At 49.7% G+C, this 12,153-nt stretch overlaps 1 long non-coding RNA gene across 5 annotated transcripts in view; it reads left to right on the top strand.

Moving 5' to 3' along the window:
• The window catches only part of LOC110261561 (uncharacterized), a 46,190-nt gene that overhangs the window by 1,331 nt on the left and 32,706 nt on the right, over positions 1-12,153 (top strand). For 2 of the 5 annotated variants that reach the window (XR_014810505.1, XR_014810506.1), the window contains exon 3: positions 708-1,251. The exons of the other annotated variants lie outside the window; for them this stretch is intronic. This is a non-coding gene — a long non-coding RNA (uncharacterized LOC110261561). The remainder of the gene's footprint in view (positions 1-707; positions 1,252-12,153) is intronic. 5 annotated transcript variants of the gene reach the window in all.

Raw genomic sequence — 12,153 nt, 5'->3', positions numbered from 1 at the left:
TAATCCAATCATCTATCGATGGACATTTAGGTTGTTTCCATGTCTTGGCTATTGTGAACAGTGCTGCAATGAACATGCCATTTGCATGTGTCTTTTTCAAGGAAAGTTTTGTCTGGATATATGCCCAAGAGTGGGATTGCTGGGTCATATGGTAGTTCTATGTGTAGTTTTCTAAGATATCTATCTCCCTACTATTCTCCATGGTGTTTGTACTAACTTACATTCCCACCAACAGTGCAGGAGGGGTCCCTTTTCTCCATACCCTCTCCAGCATTTGTTATTTGTGGACTTATTAATGATGGCCATTCTGACTGGTGTGAGGTGGTACCTCATGGTAGTTTTGATTTGCATTTCTCTAATAATCAGGGATGTTGAGCATTTTTTTCATTGTGCTTGTTGGCCATCTGTATATCTTCCTTGGAAAAATGTCTATTCAGGTCTTTTGGAAATAAACCCAGGTCAATTAATCTTTGACAAAGGAGGCAAGAACATAAAATGGGAAAAAGACAGTCTTTTCAGCAAGTATTGCTGGGAAACCTGGACAGCTGCACGCAAATCAATGAAACTAGAACACGCCCTCACACCATGCATGAAAATAAACTCAAAATGGCTTAAAGACTTAAATATAAGACAAGACACCATCAAATTCCTAGAAGAGAACATAGGCAAAACATTCTCTGACATAAACCTTACAAATGTTTTCTCAGGTCAGTCTCCCAAAGCATCCAAAATAAAAGCAAAGATAAACCAATGGGACCTAATCAAACTGACAAGATTTTGCACAGCAAAGGAAACCAAAAAGAAAACAAAAAGACAACTTACAAAATGGGAGAACATAGTTTCAAATGATGCGACTGACTAGGACTTAATCTCTAAAATATACAAACAACTTGTACAACTCAACAGCAAAAAAGCCAACAACCCAATGGAAAAATGGGCAAGAGGACCGCCCCCCCATACATTTGTGAAAGCCTCTCCTCATGCTCACTGAGTCCCGTGTAAACTGAGAAGGCAGAGGGTGGAGTGGATACAGCTGAGGAACTGCTCGGTGGAGAAGGCAGCAGGATGCACAGGTGCACCCAGCTGACTCCTGGGGGTGCTGCCCAGGAGCTCGAGGCTGGAGAGTGGGGTCACCTGGGTGGTTCTGGGCACCACTGCTGAGCACACCTGAATCTGTACTTGGAAACCAGAGAGCTGGGGTCTGCAGCAAGGGAGAGGACGGGCGACCCACATCTGTGCACCTGGGAGGAGGTGAGTGCCTGGCAAGCACAGGATTGGTGTCCATGGGGATGGGACAATTTTCCTCCCATTATGGACAAACTCATTACCTTCTCAGGTGGGGGGGGCAAATGGGAGGATGAGGGATTTAATACAAAGTGGCCCAGATTCTGATGAAAAGAGGCCCAGGGACATGGGGACAGGAGAGAACAGGAAACCCAGTAATCAGATGACCTGAGTTATGGGAACAGGCCTGGGAACATGGGGACCAGAGTAGACAGGACACTCTAAGTGTCATGTGACTTGTGTTTGGGGAGATGTGCCCTTTGCAGTGGAGAAGCAGACACACACATAGGTGTCCCCACAATAGTGACAGACACACAGGGGTCCCCAAGATGGTGACAGACACAGAGGTGCCCCCATGATGGTGACACAGGGCCCACCAATAGGTACCCTACCTGATGGGGGACATGCATCCACAGGTGCCTCATACTGCCCACGCCTGGGCCCTGCAATGTGTGATTTGCTGTGTGTCCCTCTTGCAGTCCTTTGAGGCCTGTGAAATTCAAATCCAGTTAGAAAGGAAACTTTTATTTCAAGAGAATTATTGTGAGGAGAAAGGGGGACCGTTACAGGGGATGAGGGTACTAATGGAGGGACCATTACAATAAAGGGGAGATGGTTACTGTAGAGGAAGGACTGTATCTCTACAAGGAGCACTAGGAAGGTGACTCATGTACAGAGGTGAGGAATGTGATGGGGATATGACAGTAAGTTGGGGCTAAGACAGGGTGGAGGGATAATACTGTAGTGAAGGGACTCTTAAAAAGAGGACTACTGCTGTAGTGGGGGGATGGTTGCTGTAGGGGGAAAGTTACAATGGGACTATGATAATGTGGGGGTGTTGCAAAAGAGAAGGGACTGTGACAATAGAGGGGGCTGCTATAGTAAACGAGACTAGAGGAGGCCCATTCTGTAGAGAGTAACGATGACAGTAGAGGCAGCGCTCTTTCTGTAGAGGTACTTTTATCATAGAGGGGGAACCGTTATCATTGAAAGGGGACTGTTATAGTATAGGTGAGGCTATTCCAATAGAGGGTGGTCTGTTGCCAGAGATGGGGGACTACTATTACAGAGGGGGGATGTCACTATAGAGTGGGGACTATAACAGTTGAGTTGTAGAGGAGGAACTACGACAATAGGAAACTATTACTGTAGAGTGAGGACTGTGATACTAGGGTGGAGCTCTTAGTGTGGAGGGGAGATATGCCAATAGAGGATGGCTATTATTTTGCGGATGGGGCTGTTACTCTGGAGGCAGGATAGAACAATAGAGGAGGACTATTGCTGTAAAGGGGAGACTGTTACTCTAGGGCTAACATGACAACAGAGGAGGGCTCTTGACTGTGACAACAGAGGTAACACCTGACAAGGTCTGCAGGCATCTGGAGACTTGGAGCAAAGGAGTTTCTCCTTGGAGAGGAGTAAACACGAGTACAGGGGCCCAAGTGTGGGCCTGGCATGAAGGAGACCTGAAGGCACATGGATCAGAGGCCCCGACTCAGGAGGTGCCAGAGAGGGGCTTCTGCCCAGGTGGAGGGCAGGGGATGCAGGTGGGTGGGGAGGAGGGGGACAGGCGGGTAACCAGCCTTGATCCAACCAGTCCTAGGAAGGAGTGAGTCACCTCCTGGCTGAGGAGCCTGGAGGGACTGGGTCTGTGTGGCCTGGTCAGAAAGGGTGTCCTGAGTCTCAGCCAGGCCTTTGTGGGGAAGGGTCTTTGTGGGAAGGCCTTTCCAGACACAGAGGGGGAGGGGTTTCTGGTCCTTCAGGTCACCTTCACCATTGTGGAAAGGCAGTGGACTGTGACAGAAGGAGGAGACATTCAGACCTGGGCTGTGACAGGAGGTGGGGACCCTCAGGCCTGGGCTGTGACAGGAGGCAGGGACACTCAGACCTGGGCTGTGACAGGAGGAAGGGACACTCAGACCTGGGCTGTGACAGGAGGAAGGGACACTGAGACTTGAGCTTTGACAGGAGGAGGGGACACTCAGGCCTGGGCTGTGACAGGAGGTGGTGACACTCAGACCTGGGCTGTGAGAGGAAGAGGGGACACTCAGACCTGGGCTGTGGCAGGAAGGGCCACACAGACCTGGGCTGTGACAGGAGGAAGGGACACACAGACCTGGACTGTGACATGAAGGGGGGGGCACTCAGGCCTGAGCTGTGACATGAAGGGGGGCTACTCTCAGACCTGGGCTGTGAACAGGAGGGAGAGGACATTCCACAAACATTGAAGAGAAAATACCACTTATTCTGGAAACAGCATGAAACAGCAGTTGACATGCATCACAGGTGACATCAGTGGGACCTATTGAGAGGCTGCAGAGATTGGAAGAGTGTCACCCTTTGTGCAGCTGAGTGGAGACCACCTGCTCCATCTAGGCTCCCAGATAAACAGTCACATTTTCTTCCTGGTGGAGGCAGGTTTGAGTTTTGAGTCAGACCAGATACCGGAGTCAGGTTTCCCTCCCAGGAGCTGGGAGTTGGATGTTTTCTTCTCCATAACAGCTGTTTGGTTCAGGTGCAACTTTAATACATTTTATTTTGTAAAACTGATGACAGTTTCAAAGGTTCATCCAAGAATTCTGGGGTCAGGTGGCCTGGGATTAAAAACGCAGGGAGTTTCTGCCATGGCTCAGTGCCTTAAGGACCTGATGTTGTCTCTGTGAGGATACAGGTTCAATCCATGGCCTCGCTCAGTGGGTTAAGGATCCGGAGTTGCCTCGAGCTGCAGTGTGGTTCACAGACATCCCTGGATCTGGCATTGCTGTGGCTGTGGTGTAGGCTGGCAGCTACATTTCTGAGTAGACCCCTAGCCTGGGAGCCTCCATATGCTGCAAGAACAGCCCTTAGAAAAGGCAAAAAGAGGAGTTACCATCGTGGCTCAGTGGTTAAGGAATCCGACTAGGAACCATGAGGTTGCGGGTTCGAGCCCTGCCCTTGCTCAGTGGGTTAAGGATCTGGCGTTGCCGTGAGCTGTGGTGTAGGTTGCAGATGCAGATCGGATCCCACGTTGCTGTGGCTCTGGCATAGGCCGGTGCCTACAGCTCCAATTCAACCCCTAGCCTGGGAACCTCCATATGTTGCGGGAGCAGCCCAAGAAATGGCAAAAAAAAAAAAAAAAAAAAAAGAGGGAATTCAGTGTCTAGCATGTATTGCTCAGTGAACATCATCGCTATTACAGTCCTGATGAGGGAAATAAATTTTTTTTGAAATTAGGAAGTTTTTTTTAAAAAAATTAAAGTATGGTTGGTTTACAATGTTGTGCCAATTTCTGCTGTACAGCATGGCAACTCAGTTTTATATATACATATATGTACACATATATACACATACACACTTTTTACATTGTTTTCCATCATGGAGATTGAATATAGCTCCCTGTGCTATACAGTAGGACCTTGTTGTTTATTCATTCTAAATGTAATAGTTTGCATCTACTAACCCTAAACTCCCAGTCCATTCCACTCCCTCCCCACGCCCCCTTCTCCCTTGGCAACCACAAGTCTGTTCTCTATGAGTTTGTCTCTGTTTTGTAGATAGGTTTATTTGTGCCGTATTTTAGATTCCACATTACAAGTGATATCATACGGCATTTGTCTTTCTCTTTCTGACCTATGTCACTAAGTATGATAATCTCTGGTAGCATCCATGTTGCTGCAAATGGCATTATTTCATTCTTGTTTATGGTTAAGTAGTATTCCATTGTGTATATGTACCAGATCATCTTAATCATTCCTCTGTTGATGGACATTTAGCTTGTTTCCATGTCTTGGCTCTTGGGAATTGTGCTTCCATGAACATAAGGCTGCATGTATACTTCTCGAATTATAGTTTTGTCTGGGTATATCCCCAGGGGTGGGATTGTTGGATCATGTAGTAGTTTTGTTTTAAGTTTTTTGCAGAACCTCCATACTGTTTTCCATAGCTATTGTATGGAAATTTACATTCCCACCAGCAGTGTAGGAGGGTTTCCTTTTCTCCACCCCCTCTCCAGCATTTACTGTTTGTAGACCTTTTGATGATACCCTTCTGGTTGGTCTAATGTGGTACCTCACTGTAGTTTTTTTGTTTTTTTTGTTTTTTTTGTTTTTTAGTCTTTTGTCTTTTTGTCTTTTGTTGTTGTTGTTGTTGCTATTTCTTGGGCCGCTCCCGCGGCATATGGAGGTTCCCAGGCTAGGGGTTGAATCGGAGCTGTAGCCACCGGCCTACGCCAGAGCCACAGCAACGCGGGATCCGAGCCGTGTCTGCAACCTACACCACAGCTCACGGCAACGCCGGATCGTTAACCCACTGAGCAAGGGCAGGGACCGAACCCGCAACCTCATGGTTCCTAGTCGGATTCGTTAACCACTGCGCCACGACGGGAACTCCTCACTGTAGTTTTGATGTGTATTTCTTTAATGATTGGTGATGTTGAATGCCTTTCATATGCCTATTGGCCATCTGTACATCTTCATTGGAGAAATGTCCATGTAGATCTTCTGATCATTTTTTGATTGGATTGTTTGCTTTCTGTTGTTGAGTTGTGGGAGTTCTTTGCGTATTTACGAGATGAAGCCCTTGTTGGTTGCATCGTTTTCAATATTTTCTCTCATTCTGTACATTGTCTTTTCTATTTTTTTATGGTTCCCTTTGCTGTGCAAAAGCTTGTAAGTTTGATTAGGATCCCATTTGTTTGTTTTCCTTTGGGATTTCTCTGGGGTCCCTGTGGAGGCCCTGCTGGGTCATCTTCCATTCCTTCCTTTATGCATTCTTTCCTTCACTCAGGCCTGGGTGAGGCTGAGGTTTGTTGGTGTGACCTCCCCCGTGGTGATGGCTGCTGGATGCAAACGTCCTGCAGCAACAGCATCAGTCCTTCTTCTCCTGTGAGGGCACCTGGCTTCACCGGAGCTGAGCCTTGCTGGTCAGACACACCATGATCTTCCTGTTCCGTCTCATAAGAACTCTGCCCACTGCCCTCGCTGACATCCGTGTGTGCAGAGTGGTGGTATTTATCCAATTAGGCAAGCTGTGGAATTGAGGTGAAAGTCTGGAAAATCCTTACCCCTGGACACCTAGGTTTTGGGCATGAGTCCAGCTAATGTTTCAGGGTCTGAGTTTTTCAGGGGGTAGGTGACAGGGTCATGGGCAGGAGCGTGCTGGCCAGTGGGCAGGAGTGTGCTGACCCCACTCTCCAGGGAAAGAAGATCCAGCGTGTGTGCGCAGGTCATGATGTAAGGTCATTGAAGGATGGAGGTGCACAGATGACAAAGATGATAATATGTGACTGTGTTAACAGATAACACACAGTCCTCTATGGTCAATGATCTCTCCCAAAGGTGCATATATGAGCACATATATTTATTAGCTAAACTGATACACGGGATATGTAGCCCAAAGTTTAAAAAAAATACTAGTGGACAGGACTCTGCTGTAAATTCCAGAGAGCCCAGGGCCTCACAGGATCCTTTTGCAGATGTTGGCCCAGTTCCTGTTCCCCTACCACCAGTGGTCCCGTAGTTGACATAGGAGAGTGGTTCAGACATTGCTCTGATTTTCTTGTAATTAAGGAGCAAGACTGAACTCTGCATGTGTAGAACCTCACTTCTTCCTCGTTGATGTCAGCAGCCTCTGCTGAGCCATATCCTGGGTTCCGGATGCATGTTCTCTCAGTCCCTACGATGCAGCCCCGTAGACACATACCTGTCCCTTTCTAAGTCTAGCCCATCACCAGCACAATCAACCATGGCCAGGCTGTGGATTTTGCCATTTCTGTGGTATAGATATTCCCATGGTAACCCATTTCAAGCGTCCAGTGAGAGGTTCCTGGACACAGAGTCCGGGGGAAGCCCAGAGAGCGTTTCCACCATGCACAGTGTGGGCGGGAGGGGGGTGAGAGCGAGCAGAGCAGGTAGTGAATGCAGTACAATAACCAGTGAGTCTACAGTGATAGGGAGCAGTTTTTAGGATGTGCTGCCTTTATTCTTAATATAGTTTATTCTATGTGAGGCTGTACGTTAGCTCCTAACACTAGCTGTGTTTAACAACCGACACACACACCATTCCTGCAGATTGCAATATGGCTTTCACAATGGATGCCAGTGGCTCCAGCATCCACTTCCAGGTTCCATACCTGGAACCCAGAAGTTAAACTGAGAAAAGACAGACTAACAAGAGAAGATTGACTGGCATGTGTACGTGTGTGAGTTTATAAAGAAATGTTACTCAAGGAGTTCCCGTCGTGGCGCAGTGGTTAACGAATCCCACTAGGAACCATGAGGTTGTAGGTTCGGTCCCTGCCCTTGCTCAGTGGGTTGAGGATCCGGCATTGCCATCAGCTGTGGTGTAGGTCACAGACATGGCTCGGATCCCGTGTTGCTGTGGCTCTGGTGTAGGCCGGTGGCTACAGCTCTGATTAGACCCCTAGCCTGGGAACCTCCATGTCCCCTGGGAACCTCCAAGAGCGGCCCTAGAAAAGGCAAAAAGACAAAAAAAAAAAAAAAAAAAAAAAAAAGAAATGTTACTTAAGGAGGCAGTGAGAAGGGGACTTAAATACCCGTGGGCTGAACAAAGGAGTGGGTTTGGAGGGAGCATCAGGACAAGGCGGCCAGGAAAGCCCCGTGATGAAGGGTGATTAATGGAGTTTATGATGCAGATTCAAGTGGGTGCCTTTTTTATTGATGAGAGTAGTTAAGCAGCTTCTTCTAGGCGTGGGAGAAGGCGAGGTCCCTACAACTGGGCATTTCCTTTATAGAAGGAAAGTGTGTGCCCTGTTCCCACAGTGTTTCCCAAGTCTGCTGGTTCTCAGCGGCCTTTTGCTCAGAATAATCCTTATGCCGAATGAACATGTTTGGGCTGATGAAACGCGGTGGTTTTCCCTTAAAAGTAAACTGGGAATTCCCCAAGAGATCCCCGGTGTCACCTGAGCCCCTCAGTCTGGGATTATTGAGACCTGGCCCAGCAGGGACAGGTTCCAGGAGGGGGTGGATTCCCGTCAACCCTCCACTTGGCTGTGAGGGGGGCGCAGTGGGGAGGGTGGCCGGAAGAGGCGCAGACCCACCCCTGTTCTAATAAGGACAGCAGAGGTGTGTGTCCCTATGTCACCCCCTCCCACTTGGGGTCCCTGTGGACCACAGTACAGACCCCTGTGGGTAGGGTTTGGGGTCCCATCCCTGGCCCTGATCCAGCATTTCAGGAACCTGTGGGGGAGGTGTGCGGGCCATAATAGCTGGATGGCCCCAGGATGGAGTTGCTCTCGTGTGTCCTGTGTGTTAGACTCCAGACCCAGCCACATGGACACATGCTGCCTGAATGTCACATGCCCTCCAGGTGGCCTGGGGTCCTGCACTTATGCCTGAGGGGATATTTATGAGACAGGGCAAGAGCTGAGAGGGCCAGGGGACAGCCTGTGGGAGAAGATGGAGCCAGGGGTGCCGTCTAGTGTCTTACAGACAGGGAGAGGGCGGGTCTCTGTTGCTGCTGAAGCAGAACAAAGACCAAGAGGTGTTGGCTGTTGGTGACCTCGGTGCTGCATAGGGGAGGAAAACTTTTCCTCTACCCTCTTATGTTCTGTACCATGGATCTACCAATTAAACTAACAAACAGCAAATTAACAGGAGCTAAGGTCTATTGTGTCTGTGTACAGAGCCCTTCGCAGAAAAGAAGTGGAGATGCAAAGAGCCAGACCTAAGGACTTAAGTGCCTAAGTGACAAGACAAAGGAAAACAGGTTTCAGTTTCCAGGGCTAGGAAGTTGTGGGAAGGGAAATGTGTGGGGGAAAATAATGGAAGATGGAGCCAGTTTCAGTGAGGTTTGTTAAGCAGACTGAAGTCGGTACCTTCTCAGGTGATAAAGTTCTTTCTCCCCTTCCTGGTGCAGGAGAGGGAGGGGCCATCCTCACAAAGGGGTCAGGCAGGTGGAGGGCAGAGTTTTCCTTTCCACTGCTTCTTTGTCACCTCCACTCAAAGTAGCCCTCATGCCAAAGTGGCATATTTGGGTGAAAAATCCTGACTGCCCACCACCCCCCCTCAGCTGTGTAGAGAGTTTCCTGACTGGGCATTTAGGGTTAGTAGATGCAAACTATTGCATTTGGGGTGGATAAGCAATGAGGTCCTGCTGTGTAGCACAGGGAACTATAGCCAATCACTTATGATAGAACATGATGGAAGGTGGTATGAAAAAAAGTAATGTATATATATGTATGCCTGGGTCACTTTGCTGTACAGCAGAAATGGACAGAACATTGTAAATCGACTATAATAAAAAGTTTCCCACAGCTGGAGGTGGTGCCGGTGGATAGGCCTCCTCCAGACTGAGGGAACTCCTCCCCTTAGAGGAGAGAGTCCAGAATGTGCAGGTTGTGGCCAGCACGCTGCATGGGGGCCCCAGTTCTAATGCCTCATGTGCTTTAGCTCACGGAATCCACCCTGTGACCCTATGCGATTGACACTATTTCCAATCCCATCTTACAGGTGAGAAACTGAGGCATGGATGGCAGGGTAACTGGTCCAAGGATGGCTCCTTTGTGGTGGAGCTCAGGTGCAAAGGCAGCTCTTGGCCACCCCTCCATAGCGGATGGTATCTATGCTTCCTGGGGCCGCCATAACTAACACCACAGACTCGGGGCTTAAACAGCAGTCCCTTAATGTCTCCTGGGTTCCAGAGGATGACGCTCCGAGTTCAAGGTGTGGGCAGGCTTGGTTTCTCCTGTGGCCTCCCTCTTTGGCATGTAGACAGCCGTCCTCTCCAGAGCTGGTGATGAAAGCAGCAAAACAGATTTTATTCAGGAGATACTGCAGTGGGGGTATGGAACCAGGCTCCATCCTGAATTCAGAGTGGGCCAGGGGTTTACAGCTAACCAGCAGGATGAGGGGCCGTGATGGACACTTGCTAAGAGAGACATCAGGGGTCGGCGGGGATTCTGGCTACACTGACCTACGAGGATCCTTGCAATCAGACATCACCTGTGGGAGGTGGAGGATGAGAACCAATCCGGTATCCAGGGTGATCAGGTTTCCAGGGTGACTAGGTATCTGGGGTGACCAGGTATCCAGAGTAACCAGGTACTTGGGGTGACTAGACATCCAGGGCGACCAGGACCCCAGGGTGATCAGATTTCCAGGGTGACCAGGTATCCACATTGACAAGGTATCCAGGGTGACCAGACATCTGGGGTGCCCAGCTATCTGCGGTGACCACATATCAAGGGAATGTCTCTGCAGAGGAGGAAAGAACTTCCTGCCCTCTGTCCATCTGGGTCCCCCGGCTGGGGCCCCACATACAAGGCTGGCCAAAAAGAGAAAGGCACCCACACGTTCATTAGGTAATGTTAGCTCACAGAAGCATTCGTGGTGTCACTCGTAGACATGGGGCACCTGGTGATGATCACCCCAGACTGAAACTTGGGCTGGTCACCCACTTCGGGCTGGACAGAGGAAGGGGGTTTGGGCTTCTTAGGGGGGCAGTAAGTTATGGGAAGGCAGCTGGGAAACTACAGATAGCAAGGGTGTTGGAGTTCCCATCATGGCACACTGGAAACAAATCCGACTAGGAACCATGAGGTTGTGGGTTTGATCCCTGGCCTTGCTCAGTGGATTGAGGATCTGGTGTTGCTGTGAACTGCGGTGTAGGTTGCAGAGGTGGCTTGGATCCCATGTTGCTATGGCTCTGGCGTAGGCCGGTGGCTACGGCTCTGACTAGACCCCTAGCCTGGGAATCTCCATATTCCGCGGGAGCAGCCCTAGAAAAGGCAAAAAGACAAAAAAAAAAAAGCCCAAAAAACAAGTGTGTTTAGTGCAGTTTGTTCAGTGGCATCTCCTCTGTAAATGTGAATTTCCTTTGCAGTAGGAATGCCTGTGCCCTGTTCTAGAGCTTTCCTTGCATCTGCTCGTTCTGGGTGGCCTTTAGCTCAAAGTGACCCATATGCCAAAGAGGCGCATTCTGGGGTGGCGTGTTCTGGTGCCCGCCTTTCCGCACTGACTTAGCAGGATTCTTGCTGAGATGGGGCTGGACAGGCCCAGCAAGGACAGGCCAAGGATGGTCTTGGGTGAGTCATGGTTGAAGAGAGTCCTGATTACCTCCTGTGGTCCTGGATATGTGCCTGGTGTCCCTGTGTCCTGATCCCCTCTTCCTGTAAGGACACCTGTCCTATGGGATCTGTTATCTCAGAGGGGAGGGGATTGTGCCCCCCTCCCAAGGAGAGAGACATCTGCATCCTGACCCCATGGTCTCAAGGCATGAACTATTTGGAAGCAGGACCTGGTCCTGTAAGTAGGTGAGACAGGGGCATTAGGGTGGACCTAGTCCTGTGTGACTGTGTCCTAATAAGACAAGGGGAGGGAGTTCCGGAAACAAATCTGGCTAGTATCCATGAGGTTGCGGGTTCGATCCCTGGCCTCATGGGGTCTGGAGTTGCCATGAGCTGTGGTGTAGGTCACAGACGCAGCTTGGATCCCACATTGCTGCGGCTGTGGGGCAGGCATGCAGCTGTAGCTCCAATTCTAACCCTAGCCTGAGAACCTCCATATGCCCCATAAGCAGCCCTAAAAAGACTAAACAAATAATAAGATGCAGGGAGGCATAGACACGGAGGAGAAGCCATGTGAAGATGAAGGCAGACATGGGAGGGAGGCAGCCACAAGTCCTGAGAATCTGGAGCCCCACAGAAGCTAGAAGAGACAGGAAGGACCCCCCCACCCCCCAGAGCCTTAGCACTTTCCAGGTAGACAGCGGCCATGGGAAGTCCTGAACTGAAGGTAGCCCTGTGGCCCCTGACTGTTCTGTGTTCCCCTGTGTGGTGCCCTGAGGTTGTCTCTCACAGGACACTGACCAGCGAGTTGGTTTCAGGTGAGACTGCAGGGTGTGTGTCCTCTAAACATGCAGGCCCATCTCACT

The sequence above is a fragment of the Sus scrofa genome, chromosome 7 (assembly GCF_054392235.1).
Source record: "Sus scrofa isolate SSC_HxYL_T2T_F1_AM1 chromosome 7, Sscrofa_HxYL_maternal_Yorkshire_Landrace_v2.0, whole genome shotgun sequence".
Taxonomy (NCBI): Eukaryota; Metazoa; Chordata; class Mammalia; order Artiodactyla; family Suidae; genus Sus; species Sus scrofa.
This window is presented reverse-complemented; position numbering and strand designations above follow the sequence as displayed.